This window comes from Aegilops tauschii, chromosome 1, assembly GCF_002575655.3.
Source record: "Aegilops tauschii subsp. strangulata cultivar AL8/78 chromosome 1, Aet v6.0, whole genome shotgun sequence".
In the NCBI taxonomy this organism is placed as follows: domain Eukaryota; kingdom Viridiplantae; phylum Streptophyta; class Magnoliopsida; order Poales; family Poaceae; genus Aegilops; species Aegilops tauschii.
Genome location: NC_053035.3, coordinates 496,229,862 through 496,247,841, shown reverse-complemented (window position 1 = coordinate 496,247,841; position 17,980 = coordinate 496,229,862). Strand labels below are relative to the sequence as shown.

Below are 17,980 nucleotides of genomic sequence, written 5' to 3'. Positions count from 1 at the left end.
ACGAGGGTTTACTGGTTCGTCTGCCGTCACTGGAGAATAACAGCAGGTGTGGGTGAGTAGAGGGATGCCTAGGCTAGCGATGGGAGTACGGTGGGGCGGTGAGGCCTGCGCGGCAGCACAGCCGGCCGCGGGGAGGAGGGAGCAGGCAGTCCCGCCGACGCTTGTTTGAGCGGCTGGAGCAGGAAGAGCAGAGATTGAAGAAGCACGACGACCGTTGGATGGACATCCAATAGTCACTGCTTGTGCGTCAACCTTTTTTTTAGGAAAGCCTCAAATCTGTGGAAAACAACATACAGCCCATCTGCCATTATTTCTAATAATTTACAGCCCATTTGCTAATTCTTAAGGTTTTTTTGAGCTCATATTCTTTTTGTTAGCATTACAGCCCATATTGTGGCCACGGTTAAAAATTATACGAAATTTTGCATATTTCGGTGCGGTCCGAACTATTTTTAATCCTGAAATTTCGAGTCACATTCAAACTGATTTTAAAAATAAATGTATATCAATATAAAATCCAACAAATTGTCCACGCATAAAAATTAATGTAATTTAAAATCTCGAAATGAAAAAAAGAAATTTGAAACTAATTGCCGGTTTGATGTGTTTTAAAAATGTACAACCCATTTCTCATTACTGATAGGCCATTTTCTCGGCCAGCCGAATGAAAGCTCTCCTCGTCTTGAAAGATTTGCAGCTCAACAGGCCTGACAAAGCAACTTACCTGGCAAATCACAAAAAATTGGATTGTGACCGTGGACCCAGCTGTCAGCCTCTCCACGTACAGTACTCTTCCGATGGAAGTCGGTCGTTGACCACATTGACCACGCCGCGCCGAGAGCACCAAGGCGGTGGACGACGGCGAGGCCTAGGAAGGGGACGACGCGGAGCCGGGGAAGACGTGGCAGTGGATGCCCACGCGGAGAGGAGTACGAGGGTTCACTGGTTCGGCTGCGGTGTGAGGCTGCCGTCGCCGCAGGGCCTGGCTAGCGGTGGGAGTAGTAGGGGGTGATGAGGCCTCAATGGCAGCACAGCCGGCCACTGGAGGCAGGAGCAGGCGGTCTCGCCGGCACTGGTTTGGGCGGCTGGTGCAAGAAGAGCAGCGATTGAAGAAGCAGCAGGACCGTTCGATTCAAATCCAACGGTTACTGCTGCTAGAAGCGTTTGTTGACTAAGTTGACAAGCCATGCGTACGCGTCAACTTAGTAGGCCCACAGGTCAGGCTCCCAACTGGTGCGTCCCAGATGTCAGTGGGACGAATCATTTGTTTTCGCGTAATAAGGAGGCAGTTGATGCGTGCGGCCAGGCCAGCGGAGGGAGTAGGGTGGGCCGGGGAAGCCTACGCGGCATCACAGCGGGCCACAAGAGGAGGGAGCAGGCAGTCCCGCCGGCGCTAGTTTAGGCGGCTGGAGCAGGAACATCAGAGATTGAAGAAGCACGTCGGCCATTGGATGGACATCCAACAGTCACTGCTGCTAAAATCGTGTGTTGACTGACAAAGCCTTGCATAAACAAGTCAGCCTCGAAATTTGTGGCGTGTACAACCCATTTGCTATTATTTTTATAATTTTTACTCATTTTCTAATTCATATGGAATTTATTGCAGCCCGTTTTCCATTTTTAGAATTGCTGCCCATTTTCTGGTCAGTACCAGGGTTAAAAAATTAACTAAATATGTGGGAAATTTTGAAAATTCATAAATTTTTGCTGGGGAACAAAATATTCATAATCCAAAAATTAGTAGCCATACTAAAATAAATTTAAAAATAAGTTAGTACTATGTCATGTTAAATCCAATGAAATACGTATAAGATATGAGTGAAGAACAAAAACAAAAAAAGAAACTAATATCCCATTTGCTATAATTTTTTTGGAATTTTCAACCCCTTTTGATATTACTTTTAACAGACACTGACCATACTCTTTGGTCAGGCCGGAATGCATCCCTCCTCGTCTTGAAAGATTTGCAGCCCAGTAAATCGGAGAAAACAAATAGGCCTAGCTTGGGTATTCTTCAAAAAGAAATACTGGGCTACCTATTTTCCCAAAGAAAAAACTGCTGGGCTGGTCATGTTGTTAGACGGGCCACAGAGACCGCACAACCCAGTTTATAGCCTGCTCCTCCGAATTAGTACTAAAAAAAGTTGTGCAATTCTGTCGTTAATTGACTATACGTTGAAAATGATGTGGGTCCCAGATATCAACAGGGTGGATTAGAGTAAAAAACGAGGGGTTCATTTGAGTAGTAAAAGAGGCGCTTGCTTGTGTTCGGGAGTGGACCTGGTGGGTCCGTACTGTCATACTCACAACTACAGTCCTCTCCCGATTCACTATGTTGACAGGGACCGTTTCGAAAAAAACTATGTTGACAGGGCTGGATGGCGGCACCGCGGCGAGCGCACCAAGGCGGAGGATAAAGTGTTGTCGCCAATGTGCTGGGCTGGGTTGGACATTCTTATTGAAAAATAAAAATGGACCGGATCTATTTACGACGTTGACTATGATTTGCATGGGTCCACTGGTTGCAGGAAGAAAATGTTGAGAGAAAGAAGACTGGTCGCTATCTTTGCCGAAGAATAATATCGACTGAATGTAACGACACTATCATAAGAAATAATATCCTCCTGTTAAATCGTGAATTTAAAGAACGGGTGCATGAGCATTTAGCTTTATTTATTTACTTATTTATGTTTAGGGGACCATGAGCATGTACCTGGGCCATGTTTCCCGAGAGAGACTGCCTTCTCTCAGGCCAACAGTCTTATACTTGTAGTCGACTGCTCTATGACGATCTGACCTCTTTCCTGTTCATGTGAGAGCCTCCCTTCCAGTTAATTATGGGCTTCTCTATTGGGCCTTCATCAGTGGGCTACATGTTATCAACAAGTGGAAAATGTGTTCCGTACAAAAAATAGTATGTGCTACATACGGTACGAGGCACTAAAGGATCAAACCGTGCAACGACTTCCAAAACATTGTGTTTGTCGTTCTAACAACACATTTATTCAACCAACAGACGAAATATACTACTGATTGTACATTGAAAACAGCAGCAGCAGCAACCAGGGCTGGGGGTGCAACAGAAGCAGTAAGCATGTCAGAAGAGTGAAGACGCAGTTCTCTCTTCCAAACCAAACATCAGCCATCATTACAAAAGGGCTACCAAAAAAGAACAAGTGTATGCATCAAACTAAATAAAGATCCTACTACACCAAGTGTACGCATCTAACTAACTGGCTCAGTTAGACGTTACTATTTATTAAGCTGTGGAGATTGGCTGACGGCTTGAACCAGATGGGTGCCTGACGGGGGAAACTCCAGCCAGCAGGTCAAAGTCTGATACTTGCGACCCTCTCTCCTACTTTGGGCTACAGAGCGTGGCAGCACATATCAGGGTATGGTGCATGCAGAGAAGCATGGTACGCTGTGTACACACAGTTTTGCCTGATGAACGAAACCGTGCTGCCATCATGATCCTTGCCGTTGGTTATCTCCTGGTTAATCGGATAATTCAGTCCGACAAACAGAGAGCGTGTACCAAGGCTACTTACCAACCTCCAGTGAAAAATTCTTGAAGGCCCAGAGAAGCTAGGATCCTACTCAAAGACCTTGCAGTGACTGTGATTGTATTCCGCGAAACAACACGTCCGGTACGTGCGAACGATCATCAATCGTTCGCCGTCGTCTGATCGAGCCAGGAACCACCTGCAACTGCCACGCCGCTTTTCTTTGAAAGGTTCTGGGATTAGGAAGGGTAGGGACACCAGGCGGCCTACAACATCATATCAAGTTGGAGTCAAATAACGCTCAAAAAAAAGTTGGAGTCAAATGAAAAAGGGCTCTTGATGTAGTCAATCTTAAGAACAACATGTTATGAGCATGAATATTTTTTCAGTAAATGTTGACAGAAATATAAGCAAGCCATCATGATATCATAGGAAAGTAACATACTGTTGTAACAGCCGTTTGTAGCAATGACTGGAGTAGGCCAACAATACGTCCAGCCATAGAAGGAGTCGACAGCGTAAATGAAGCCCTTGTGTTCAATGGCATCAGAGAACCATGGAGGATGTATGATCCTGCGATGGACGTGCAGATTTATCCACTTACCGCAGTGACCTGTCAGATAGGCGAGACCGCGGTTGAAGAACGCAATTAGCCTGAAGTCTTTATAATTCGCAGATCTTGTGGGCACTTGGCAGATTACAACCTTGAGCAAATCAAACTTGGTATCATGTTGGCTACTTGGTATAATTTACAGTACCTGCTCCACTACTACTACAGTACCTGCTCCACTACTACTACAGTACCTACTCCACTACTACTCTACTCAAGCAAGTTTATTAACCCAAAGCAGTGCAGTGTTAATCAAAGGAAGGGGGATCATTTGCTGGGTGTAGACCTCCACGAGCATCCAGCTGCCGCGACCGTCGACGAGCACCGTCCAAGACGTGTTCATGCCGACCCAGTACGTACCGTTAATGTAGTTGAGGGTGACGGGGATCGGATCGCAGTCAAGGGGGTTGATGCTCGCCACCTACGATCGTTATGCTGCGTGACACACCGTTTCTAAAGATCAGGCGGCATCAGCAAGCAAGGAGCTGGCTTAAAAAGCTCCGGCCTGAGGGCTTTGAGTAAACGGTACAGCCCCGACGAGCACGCGACGAGCGGCATGGTACTGAGATTGTCCACACGCAAAACAATGAGCTTGATTACCTCTACGGGGATCGAATTCCAGCCACTCTTTCGGCGGACGCTGCTCGGTTCTGCCATCATTCGTGCTTGGGTTTCGGACAAGGGGGGGACGCGCCTTAGCAGGGATGGAAGATTGGACGAGGGGGGAGGCGCCTTAGCGGGGATGGAAGAGCGGACAAAGATGGAGAAGCGAATATGTGCTGTGGGAAGTGGACAGGTGATGATGACTACAGCACGCCACTTGACTTACAAGACACATACCAGCAGCGTAGGGTCATATCGAAGTCACAACTTGCTTGAGTGATCACAGTACTGGTACTCCCTACAGTACCTGCTACTATGCCCTAACTTGCTTGAGTAGAGTAGTAGTGGAGTAGGACTCTGCTCTACTACTAGCACCGGAGGAGTAGTATGTTCTAATCTAAAATAGTTACAAACTTCAATGCCTGAGCGTGGAACGACTACGAACCGCCATCGGTGCTAACTCCGATCCTGCAAGTCATGGATTTGTTTCTTTTTAACTTTCTGTACGAATCTGTAGCCAGCCTGCAAGTCATGTACACTGTACTGACAGTGGAACCCACAGAGTACTTAGAATACAAGATTAAGGATGCAATTAACTTTTTATAGAGGGAGAATCATACATGCAATTAACTCAAATGGATTGACGTGACTCTATTATTCTCCAACGGCAACCGGCAAATTTCCTCCCGCGGGCCGGAGTAGGTTTCTCGGTTTGCATGCGGGTTTAACGGAGGGGTTTGATGGAGGCGAGGAGGCGTGTTCAGCCGGGCGTGTAGTGGACGGCGCAGTACTATTTGATTTGACAACTACAACTAGTATATTATAAAAAACAAAGAAGAGTACTAGAGATAGATATAAGAATAGAGACTAGGGAGGAGCACCATCTACTGCTTCGTGGGCTACTCCTGCGCTCCATTCGGCGGCCGCAACGTCCCCTGCAGCCACTCCCTCCTGCGCTCCATTCGGCGGGCACTGTTGAAATTTGGGGAGCGCACTCTCGCGACTGCTAGCAGCGACGACTTCACCGACAACGACTTCTTCCCCGACCTCGGCAACCTCTTCCTCAACGACATGGGCGACAACCTCAACGCCAATGGTGCTGCTCCCGTTGCACCATATATGTTTCTGTCCTTCCTGTTCGAAATCGTGGTAGAATTCATGTTTCTAGTCTGTGTCCTAGATTTGATCTGTTCATCTACTATGCTAGTCCGCATGATTAGTTTAATCTCTGTTATAGCCGTCATGATTTATTTTGTGCTTATTCGGACTAAATCTCGTAGTAACTTGCTCATATATTCAACTGGCGGAACGTCCCCTACAGCCACTCCCGTTTCATGGACGGCCTGGTCGATGCCTCCAAGGAGCCCTTCGTCTACTGCTATGAGTGCCCGGTGCCGTTTTGGGGCTCGCCGGCGGACATCATGCATCACCTGACGCAGGCGTGCGGCAATCACTACTGGCCCTTGGTGAAGAACATCAAGTACGAGACGTGCTACCCGTTCACCGTGCTGGAGTCGCTGGAGGATCAGCGCCGCCTGCTAGTCTCGGAGGAGGACGGCAACGTCTTCCTCTTGACCGTGGCCACCGGCGAGGCCCGTGTAGGCCGCCGCCACATCTCTGTAGTGTGCGTCAGGGGTGACGCCGCTGACACTGACACGAGGCCGATGTACGGGTGCGTGCTCACTATTACTACCCCTCGAAGGTACGTGGGCGGCGACACTGGCTACGCCAAGCATACTTGGACTCTGCCGAGCTGGGACTTTCCCGCCGATGTGGACATGGAAGACGCACGGTATTATTTGACCCCCAACAATGTGCACGGGGACTCCAAGGAGGTTCACCTGGACATCTGCATTTTCAAGTTAAATGTTGATCATTAGTCTTCGCTCAATGTAATCCGCTGTCTAAGCATGTGGAGACTTCCATGCATGATCTTGCTCTATTGGAGTATCGCGCATGAATAAAAGTGTATCCATTTATGGTTTAGTCTAGAATCTTCCATGTATGAATTTTTACTACAGTACTGGTGAAAGACTTATGATGAACCATTTCTTACATATCCTCTGCCCCCTTCCAAGTCATCCTGATTTAATCCCTCCGTCTAGGTGTATAAGGGCATGGTTAATACTTAAATAGTATAGCCAACTGTTGACTATAAGAAAGTGCCATGTCATCTGTAGCCAACATGTATAACAATGGATACTCAAAAACTAATTCTTGAAGATCATTTCCTGCAAAGCACAATAAGAGTTATTTCTTCACAAGTTTTGGATGCGTGTTGAACAGCTGAACGCTTTTGTTTGCAAAAGATACCTTTTTATCTATTTCACCTGGATGTTTGTGAGCTCTAGAGATGAAATAATATCCGAACAAACCTATCGATACCCGTTACACATGAGATGACCCCCACATCCTTTGTCAAAATAAACAACTCCCCGATCAATGCATTTCACTCTTCCGTGCAACGCACGGGCACCTTACTATATATATTAGTACGACCAAAAATTGAACTAACATTATATATAGTACGATAAATGATGATGCATGTCACCTAAAATTATATCATTGAAAACTATGTTCAAATACGAATCCAACGACATTGTTTTTCTTAACATGCACTAACATTTTGTCAGTTGAATCTTCAGTCAAATTAAATGGGGGATAAACCACGACTGATGTAGTAGTACTAGTGTAGAGGGCGGCGCTGCACGGGAGTCTCACCCAGCTCGTGGCGCGGAAGTAAAGCCGTCATATGACAAAACCCAACCACTCCCAGTAATAAGTGGCTTGGTAAAATAAACGGACAAGCAACCATCACATCCCTCCGTCTTTTTTGCATTCATCTCTCTGCATTTACTTTCTCTGGTTCATCTCGCACACTCGATCCCTAGCTACTACTCCTAGTATCCCTAGCTACTACACCTAGGGCCAGTTCTTTTGGCGGCTTCCCCAGCTTTTCCCATAAGACTAGTCACAGTGGAGAGTAACATTAAGGCGCCTCACCCATTTATTTGGGCTTCTAAACTACTACTAGTAGTACCTCCGTCCTGGTTTATTCATCCCCATTGTAATCTGTGTCAAATTTTGATCAAAGATTTAACTGATAAACTGTTAGTGCATGTGACATGCACTAACATTTCATTAGTTAAATTTATGATCAAAATTTGACACAGATTACAATGGGGACCAATAAACCAGGGTGGAGGTAGTAGTTATGGGATTACTAATCTAGAAGCCTAAAAGAACTGGCCCTGGTACTCCTACTAGTAGTAGTACTCAAGTTGGAATTCCAATTGCACGGCACAACTTGTTAGGCAAAAAATTCGATACAGGGTGTAGGAAGTGGTTTGGGAATTTGCATGCCTTTCCAACCAGTGAGATACTCCGTACAAAGTACGATAGAGAAATAACCACAGAGAAGGAAGCTAAAAGTAAACAATCAAACGAGCATTTTTGCATTTGTTTTGCATTGAATCGTTTCACAAGCTTGACTACTGCTGTTTTTCTACTTTTACAAAAACCACATCGTAATGTTAAAACGTGCATTTGCACGTATATAAGTAATAGTAGTACTCCCTCCGTCTAGGTGTATAAGTCTTCCCTCCTTCTTGGTCACGGTGCACAACCAAAGATGACTTATTGACCTGGACGGAGGGAGTAGCACAGTCTGCAAGCATATATAGAGAGAGACGTGTAGTGCGATAGTATATAGTAAAGTTTGTGCTATATGCACGTACTTGCAAAAAGCGTACGAATACACAAGGTTTCCAAACTTTCCCTTTTACATACTTAATTAAGGACGCTAATAATTCCTGAACGTTCGGGATTTATCATTTGCGTCCCAAAACTAATGAGATCGCCTTACGAAACAAAAATTATACTCCTCCTAAAAGCCACGGCGCTCGCAGGAGCGCTTGCGGCGCGCCATGAGTGCCCTGGTGCGCGGCCGTTTCCCAGCGCGCCGACACAACGCCTCTTCCTCAGCCTTGCAACTCGCGAGGTGCTGATTGGTGGCTTGCCGGCGGGCGAGCGCGATCTCACCGGTGTGGTGATCCGGCGCCAACAGGTACTCCTCCTCGCTGGAAGCGTGCACCCGGTCCACGTACCGCCAAGCGTAGATGAGGCGCTTGGGCCCGACTGCACTCAGGGCGTCGGCACGGGCGTCCTCCGCCAGCCTCACGGCCCTCGCACGAGCCTTCTGCCAAAGAGCCAATTGCTTGACTCTCTCGGACGCGACATAGGCCTCCCAGGCAGCTTGTTCCGCCGTGCGCTTCTCTTCCTCGGCCTTCTTCTCTGCCTCTATTTTGGCGTGCTCTGCTGGAGGCAAAGCCTCCCACAAGGCGACATCCATTTCTTTCCAAAGCTCCTCAAGGCTGGGGGGGCTCGGTGGGCGGCGTAGCGTTCTCCTCGTAGCGGGGAGCTGACGCGTCCTCTGACGCGCGTGCTGGCGAGATTGGGAACGCCGACGCGTCCACCTCGACGCGTCACGGTGAGGATCGGGACGCCGACGCGTCCTCCTCGACTAGTGGCGGCGAGGAACGGAACGGCGACGCGTCGCGTCGCGGCGAGGAGCGGAACGCCGGCGCGTCCTCCTCGACTAGTGGCGGCGAGGAACGGAACGGCGACGCATGACCGTCCGCACGGTGCAGCGAGGGGCGCCTAGGGCTTGGGAGGGGCGATGCCATGGTGGTCGACGTGAGAGGGAGCCAGGGAGGGGGAGGAGGTAGCGATGAACGTGAACGTGAGGGGGAGGAGATAGCGATGTCGTGGGAGGCGCAGTATTTATAGCGAGCAATGGCACACCTACCTAAGATATGGACTGAGCTGCACTGACTTAACTGCAGGTCCAGTTGCGTCACTGACATGTGGGCCAGACCCCTGTTGGGCCCATATGTCAGTGACCCAATGCACCTGCAGTTAAGTAACAGCTACGTGGGCATATTTGTTGGAGTAAATTACGGGGGAGGGAAGGGGTGGAAATATTGCTGGTCACAACGGATTGGACGAGCGCGGGGGGAGGAGAGTCATGCATGCAGATTTTTTCCACACGGGGTGGAGTGGTGGGACCGCCGGAGGGAGAAGGAGAGTCTGGCAGGCATATTGTTTCCACACATGGAGAGGAAAAGATTTGGAGACAAACGGGCTTCCTGCAGGTATGGGGAACGGTGCATAATAAGTCTCATCTTGCATGCCGGGCTAGGTATAGTCTCAAGTCATTAAAAACATACACGCCCCACCATGTTCATATTTCAAGGTGCACTAAATTATTGCATGCGATGATTAAGGCTGGCCATAATGGTGGTATCTTAGCTGGTATCATGCACACGGGAATAGCAAACATGCTGATGTGGCAAAGAATTAAAGAAGAGAGGGGGGTTAGAGTAACTAGTGTTCATGCATGCATTGGTAAACACATTTTTTGTGAAGAACTACAAAAACTATTCCACCGCCTCTATCTTGCTAAGAGTAGGTCAAATTTTTGAATCGAGCCCTTTAAACTAGAAGGGAGGTAGTAGTACTCTAATAGCTAACCTTGGCCCTGTTTGGATCCATGTGTTAGAGTTAGTTTGGGTTAGTTTGAACTCAACTAACCCCCCCAAAAAATCTAACCCACCCAAGAGGTGCTTTATACTCATTATAATCAGTATTGTAGATATTGATATTTTTAGTATAAACAGTCGACGGAAGTAAAAAGGACCAGAGGGAGTATCATGCATGCGGAGTAGGCAAAAAAATTGCTCATTTATAGCCGGTCGAAGTCTCAAAGGGCACGACCGCGCGAGGGAGGCGAAGGTCGTGGGAGGCGCGACGGTTGACGGAATTAATTGAAGTTACACACAAGCCGGCATGGCGTGCGAACAGGCAGAAGCTATACCGTCAGGCCTACGATATGGGTCTAGTAGACATGACATCTAGTGGGTCCCGCATAGTTCTCGAGAACTCTTTGGGAGCTTGCAGCCGTTTATCCACCGGGCAAGCCAGCAACCCCACGCCGTTCGCACGCCCTACTCGTCCCTGTCTTCTACTAGTACAGTACCTTACAACAGTTCGCTCCCAGTCGTCCCGTCCTTTCACATTACGGCAGTTCCACTAATCCTAACCCTCCTCCCAAATCCATGGCGTCCCAAATCTCCATGATCGGTGGTGAGTACAACGTTAGAACCATCACCGGCGATGAGTTTGACGTCATCTACACCCGTTCTTCCGCAACGGTGAAAGAATGCCTTGCTCGCTTCAAACGCATGTTCGAAAACTCAAATGATGAGTGGGTCGCTGGGCTAGATGTTGAGTACACCACAGTCCTGGGAAGCGAGAAGAAACTAAAGGAGGCAGAGAAGAAGAAGCCCACCATGATCCAGGTTTGCGTGCATGACTTATGCTTGGTCTACCACATATGCCATGCCGACGTTGAGTGCGAGGAATTTAAGAAGTTCCTCAAGGGCGGCCGAGTCAAATTCGTTACTGTAGACTTTAGGAACGACAAGGAAATCCTGGGTCGGATAGGCCTTGTTGTAGGCCAGCCCTTCCACCTCCAGAAGGCAAGCTTGGTGTCCTCCTCTCAGCCTTCAATGCTGACCCTGGCAGAAGCCATGGTTCATCCTTCGTACGGTAAACTAGAGAAACCTCATCACGAGTTTCATCATGCATGGGAGTCGAAGACATTAGATGAAGATCACATCCTGTACGTAGCAATGGATGCCTACCTTTGTTTAAATATCTATAAGGGTTGGATGAAGAAGCAGAGCCCAGGGTCTGGTTCAAGCAAAGAAGCGTCGGCGAAGAGGAAGAGGGATGGGGACAAAGTCGAGGACGTGGACTCGGACTCCGAGTAGGTGGCAGTGCCGTTGCTCATGCTGGTTCTACTGCAGTGTCGAGCGGACTAGTTGCTTAGTTTATTTTCAAGGGTGTGTTGTGCTGAGGCCCCAGCAGAACTATGTTTATGTTCTTTCTCGTTATTTGAACTCTTTAGTACGTACAGTAGTACTAGTACTATGTCTTACTACTGTTCTTCTTGCAGTTGGTACTACTGCTCGTATCTTCGTGTTCCTACTGTAGTTAATACATTCATACTAGTAGTATAATTTGGGTCAGTCGATTTGTGAAAGAAGTTCAACGGAGTGAAGGAAGAAGACAGTAGGGTGCCCATGATCTATCTTATGAGTGTTGGGTGTGGAATGCAGTTCGCCAGAAAAAATGGATCGTGCCCGAGGTTAAACGGATGGCGGGGGTGGGGGGAGCATGGCAGTGGCAGGCGGTTCAGGGGAGGGCGCGGCGGCGGCGGCAGGCGGTTAGGCGTGTGGCGGGCTGAGAAGATGAACAGTGCATCTATTTCGGAGGTTGAAGAAGCCCTTCTAGCCATCCATGTTGCATCAAACGGCTCACAAGAGTCGACTGACCCAAATTGCTCCTTTAGATTGCAGGATCCACGTGGCATTCAAGGTCTCGAAGGTAGATTCCGCATCCGCACCCGGTTTGCGGGCTCGACGCGCGCGCGACCGGCTTCCGCCACGACAGCCACCATGCGCGCCTCCTCCGCGCGGGCGGAGACGACAATGACACGCTAGTTCCACCTCGCCGACGTGCTGGAGCACGCACTCGTCCTCCTCTTCGTATGTTGCGTGCATAGACGCGGCTCCACCAGCTGCTCGCGTGCTTGGCAGCGCCGCGGCATCGCGAGGAGGGACTGCAGACGACGTGAGCGGGCGAGCCTTCGGCTTGGCGGCGACACGGCGGTGATGGGCGAGAAATTGTTCGCCGGAGCAGGCGGGCGCTGGCATGCGCAACGGCGGCGGCATATTGATGAGTGCGCGTATGGGATCTTAGTTTAGTTTTATATAGGGTTGGTCAAACTTAAAAGAAAACTATACTAGTACACGTAAACATTAGACTTAGGCAGCGCTTTTATTAGTTACCACAGCCACGATACGAAATCCTGTGCAAGCGCGTGAACCGCGGCCGCGCGGTCGATCGAATGGTGCGTCACCGTGTCGCGCTCGAAGGACATCCACTGAACCTTTTTGTGTGTGTGAAAACAATCCCCGAATATTACTCAACTTTTTTCCGGGAAAAGTTCTTGACGCTACAATATTTCCATATATTTGAATTTAGCCCCAGTTCGTGTTTATTTGGATTTGGACGTTTTAGGTGCGCCATAGTTTTTTTTAATACTGATTTTGGGGTTGTTTGGTCCCAGCCACCGTTTCCCAAGCCAAAATTTGGCAGCCACAGTTTAGTTGGCATGTGTTTGGTTTTTGCAACACTTTGGCTTGCCACACTTTATTGCCCCTATGGCCCACTTGTCATAGAGACAATGTTGCCACACTTGCCTAAGGTTAGGGGCTGTTTGGTTTGTGACTAACTTTGCCAAAGGTTGCCACACCTAAGGTTAGGCAAGTTTGACTAACTTAGGTGAGTGTTTGGTTCAAGTCACACCTTAGGCAAGCCACACTTGAGCCCCACATGGCATACACACAAAAAGTGTGGCAAGATTCCCTTAGGCTTGCCAACTTGTGGCTCTCATTTTGATGAACTAAGCTTAGGCAAGGTTGGCAAAAATGCGTGGCAAAGTATGGAAATGCTAGGCCTAGAACCAAACAGCCCCTTAGTTCTTCAAAATGAGAGCCACAAGTTGGCAAGCCTAAGGGAATCTTGCCACACTTTTTGAGTGTATGTAATGTGGGACCCTAATGTGGCTTGCCTATGGTGTGGCTTGAACCAAACACCCACCTAAGTTGGTCAAACTTGCCTAACCTTATGTGTGGCAACCTTAGGCAAACTTAGTCTCAAACCAAACAGCCCCTGTGTGTGTGACTGAGAGAGAACGTGTGTATGTGTCCATATGTGTGTTGTGGCGGAAGGGCAATGTGGAGACGGTGTGCGTGTGATAGAGACATAGAGAGGTGTCAATGTGCAAATGATCATGCATGAGTGAGACATAGACAGATGCAGATACATTGTGTATACATGAGAGAACGGTCTTCTATTTTACTTGTGTGTGTGTGAGAGAGAGAGAGGAGCATCCGTAACACAACAACCATCTCTCTCGATTCGTCCGTCTCTCGCACGATCGCATGTAACACATGCATCAACGCGCACATTTTGACACCCTCACCCGGCCCCTGCCCACCTCAAGGCCCGCACATCGCTCTCTATCTCGCACGCACAATCTCTTCCTGAATACCCTGTTTAGCAAGTAGCTTTCCGTCACATACACACACATTTCTCTCCTTAGGTTTGTTTTCTCTCAATATCTGACACATACACACACACAACACACATCACACACACCCCCTTCCCCCGAGCACACAATTCATCCCCATCCAAGGTTATATGGCGACCACTCTCGCTTGTGCTTGTTCGCACCCCAGCATGCACAACACCTCAATCTTCAAAGAGGGCATCGAGGAGATCGAAGACGGCGACCACACTGCGCTAGAGAATGCGGGGCCATTTGGAAGCAGGATGATGTGACGACGGCTGACTGACTCCTCCCCCCACCCTCTCTCTCTCGCACAAAATTACCAATCCCTCTCTCCCCCGCACAAATTTATCAATCCCTCAACCCACGAGATCCTTCCCCTCTCGTCCATGTTTTTCCAGCTCTCTCATCAAACATGTTGTCTCTTCTCCTTCCACGTGTACAGAATCCGGATGCACACGCATCTCACGTATGTTACATGTCTCCATCTTTCTCACAGACCTAACTTCTTCCTCTCTCTTTCTCTCTCTATCTCCCTCTTTCTGTTTCGTTAGGTTTGTCTCCTACTCTCTCGTCCACATACATACAATCTTTCCCGCCCTATCTGCTCCATCTTCGCAAGCTCTCTCTGCACGTTTCATTCACACATTGGGATATGTTCAAAATGTTGCTTTTATAATGGCTGATGTAGAGTTATTGTTGGTTTTGTTGCATCCTACAAAGTAAAAACTATGAAGTGCATTTTGATTGTCATTTGACTGGGATTACGCGAGTTTGACCATGTTGTGAAGTACTATAGACCTCGTATACATCTTGGAATTCGATAATGATTGGAACTATTGAATTGTATAGACCATTACATTCGAAGTCAGTAGCCTAATATATTTATTTCACAATTTCAACAAATGATTAATTCACTACATACTAAGAAAACAAATGTGTACACCCTCCGTTTTTATTTAAGTTTGCGTATTAGCATTGGTCAAAGTCAAGTTCTGTAAACTCTCAGAAAGTTCATAACAAAAAATATTAACATAGACAATAATAAATAAATACCATTAGATTCATTATTGAATGTACTTTCACATCATACTTATCTGTTATGGTAAATGTTTATATTTTTCTATAAACTTGGTCAAACTTTAGGAAGTTTGACTTCGGTCAAACCTAATATGCAGAGTTTACTAATACTACTCGCTAGTTGCTTAGCCGAATCACCCAACACGCCACACGGGGAGTTCAGTGTCACAAAATTTTAAGGTCGGCGGGAAAATCTCCCGCGACCCTGATTCGAGCAGTGGGAAGTTACCATCATAGCCTTTGGAACAGGCCTACGGATGACGGTTGGTAGGGGGCTGTTTTCGTAACTTCAGGTTCACCCTACCCAGCCAACCCCACCCCGGCACCCAGAGTAGTACACCTGAATACTCCCCATTTTCTATCCCCACCGCAAAATAGACTTCTCCAGGGCACCGCAGCCTTCGTGCTCCTCCCCTTCTACATCGGCGCACTCATCCAGCGCAGCGCATCTGCCTCATCGACGATCTCGTACGCCGCACTGGAGCCGGTCCACCGTCGTCGTCGTTGTACACGGAGCCTCTTCCCCGGCACCGTCTTCCACGGTCTCGGATCTGCTTCCCGGAAGCCGACGCCAAGCGCAAAAGCACCACCGTCGTGGACAATGAACTGACTCCCGTTGCCGACCATGACTCACAGAGGCCGCCGCGACCATCGTTCTCCTCCTCGATTGGTAATGTGTGTATTGAATCACTTAGCAGTACATGTGCAGTTCCAATTTTGTTCATACCTACCCTTCAAATTTCCTGGGTGCTATTGTTCCCGTAAAAGTAATTGGTTATAGCCTCCATTGTCCAACAGAATATCAGCTTGTAATTGTGCGTCGCTCCTGTATCGCGCTGTGCTTGGGTAGGTATTTCATCTGCAACCAATAGTGTGGCAAATGATGGATAGTTTTTTAGAACTAGCAAGATGCCTATGCGTTGCACGCATCAAGATGCATTTGTATGAGTAGTTTATCTTGTGGGAGAAAAGGATGAACGAGGGAATGCCTTATTTGCAAATGCGGAGAGGGGTGTGGGTATCTTTTTGCAAAATTGCCACAGCTTCCTTCATATCCGTCGGATATAAATCGGATGGCCTATATTGCAGGATGGCAGGAACACCATCATCACCAACTCTGTTTTTTATAAGAGTAGGGAAAAAGTAGACAAAAAAAATAGAGAGTAGAGAAGTAGAGATAAATATTAAATATAAAATAAATATAACAGTAGGGAAGAGAGTAGAGATAGCAGAGACGTCGGGAAAGGATTACGCGCGTGCGGGAAAAAGCGGCCGGGCGTGCGCTAGTTTTGGCGCGCGGCGTCCGGCGCGCTTTATAAAATCCAACGCCCTCCCACCGCTCTGTGCCTTGCCACCGCTCTCTCCCCTCTCTGTGCCTCGCCACCGCTCTCTCCCCGCTCTTTCTTGCCTCGCCGCCACCGTGCCACCATGCCGTCGCGTCGCCGGGAAACTTGGGGATACCGCGGTGTCCGCGCGCGCCCCTCCGGCGGCTTCTCCGCCGGATCCGGTTCTGCGGGATGCGCCTCGGCCTCGGCAATTTCGACACCGCCAACGAGGCCGCCCGCGCGTACGACTTGGCGGCGTGGCGCCTCCGGTGGCCTCATAGAACATTGAACTTCCCCAACGTGCCGACGCGGGAGCGGGCACAGGAGCTCGTGCCTCTGCCGCGGCTTATCACCGATGAGGATCGTCGCGACAACCGGAGGCGGGAGCACTGTCTCGGCATCGCCGAGATGGACGAGGAAGCCATGGCGCTGTGGCGCCAACGCTTCCTGCAGGACATCATCAACGAGCGCGAGTTCTATGAGCCAAGGAGGGCGGAGAGGGATAAGAGGAGGGTGGAGCGAGCCGCCTATCGGGAGGACAAGCGTAGGCGAAAAGCGGACGCTCAATTCAACATGAGGCTAGGAGCAGCGTCACCCTGGGAATCCGACGACGATCGGTATCTTCACGCCTACAGTCAGACGTCGGAGGAGGACATCACCGAGGAGGAGTCGGACGACGAGGAGTAGTTGAATAATCTATTTTTTTATCTATCTATGCTGAGAACTATCCTCTACTCTCTATCTCTACTTCTCGATCTCAACACTGTAAACGCTTTTTTAAAGCGCCGCGCGTTGCGATTCTATTGGAGATGCTCTAACATGGCAGACAAGTGCTTTAATGTTGCCCACAAGATGCGCGAGTATTAGTAGTAGTATATTTTTCTTGCCATGTTGAGATTTTAAAACCACAAGTGCGAACATGGAGAGGAGCAATGAAGACCAAACACGGGATATTGGGGACATCTTCAAGGAGTGTGGCAAGTTAAAGAGGAGCTGCACCGAACCTGTAAAACGAGCTTTGGTAAGTAACACCCTTTCAATTACTTTTGTTTAGCCTCGTGTTCTTCGATGTGTATATGTTGTAGTTTCTGTTTCTCTTAAGCCTCGTGTTCTTCGATGTGTCATAAGAAGATTCTTAATTGTCCTAATGCTTTCATTTTTAGCTTGATGTAGGAAGTGGGTGTTCTCACCTTGTAGTATGTTTTTATATTTTTTTTCCTTTTGAATTCACTTCTCCCAGTTCTGTTTATCTGGCTTCTACTAAATGGATCTGGGTTGCTCTGAGTAATTATCTAAAAAAGAAGTAACTTCATGTCAGGATGCAATTCCTTCGAGGAGGGAAGTATGGTCAACCTCGAGATCATGTTTCCAGAATGAGGCTGGATTACACACAAGGTGCCAGTTCCCTAATGATTCTGGATTAGACACAAGGTGCAAATTCCCAGATGATGCTGGATTACACACAAGCCAGGTGGAGTCGTCAGCTGTTCGTGTCCTCGTGGCTCTAGTAAAGGCTGAAAGAAAGCGTGCAGCAGCCCTTGAGAATGTAGCCGAGTTCCTGAAGAAGCGAAAAGAGCAATCAGATGCTCTCTTCACCCATGCCAAAGAAGAGATGGAAGAAGCCAGAAATAAGTTAGCAGAGGCAGAGCAGGCTAGG

The 17,980-nt window shown here is 48.3% G+C and overlaps 1 pseudogene; it reads left to right on the top strand.

Annotated features, from left to right (window-relative positions):
• Window positions 1-16,426: 16,426 nt before the first annotated feature.
• On the top strand, window positions 16,427-17,496 carry LOC141039203 (uncharacterized; annotated as a pseudogene).
• Window positions 17,497-17,980: the final 484 nt, after the last annotated feature.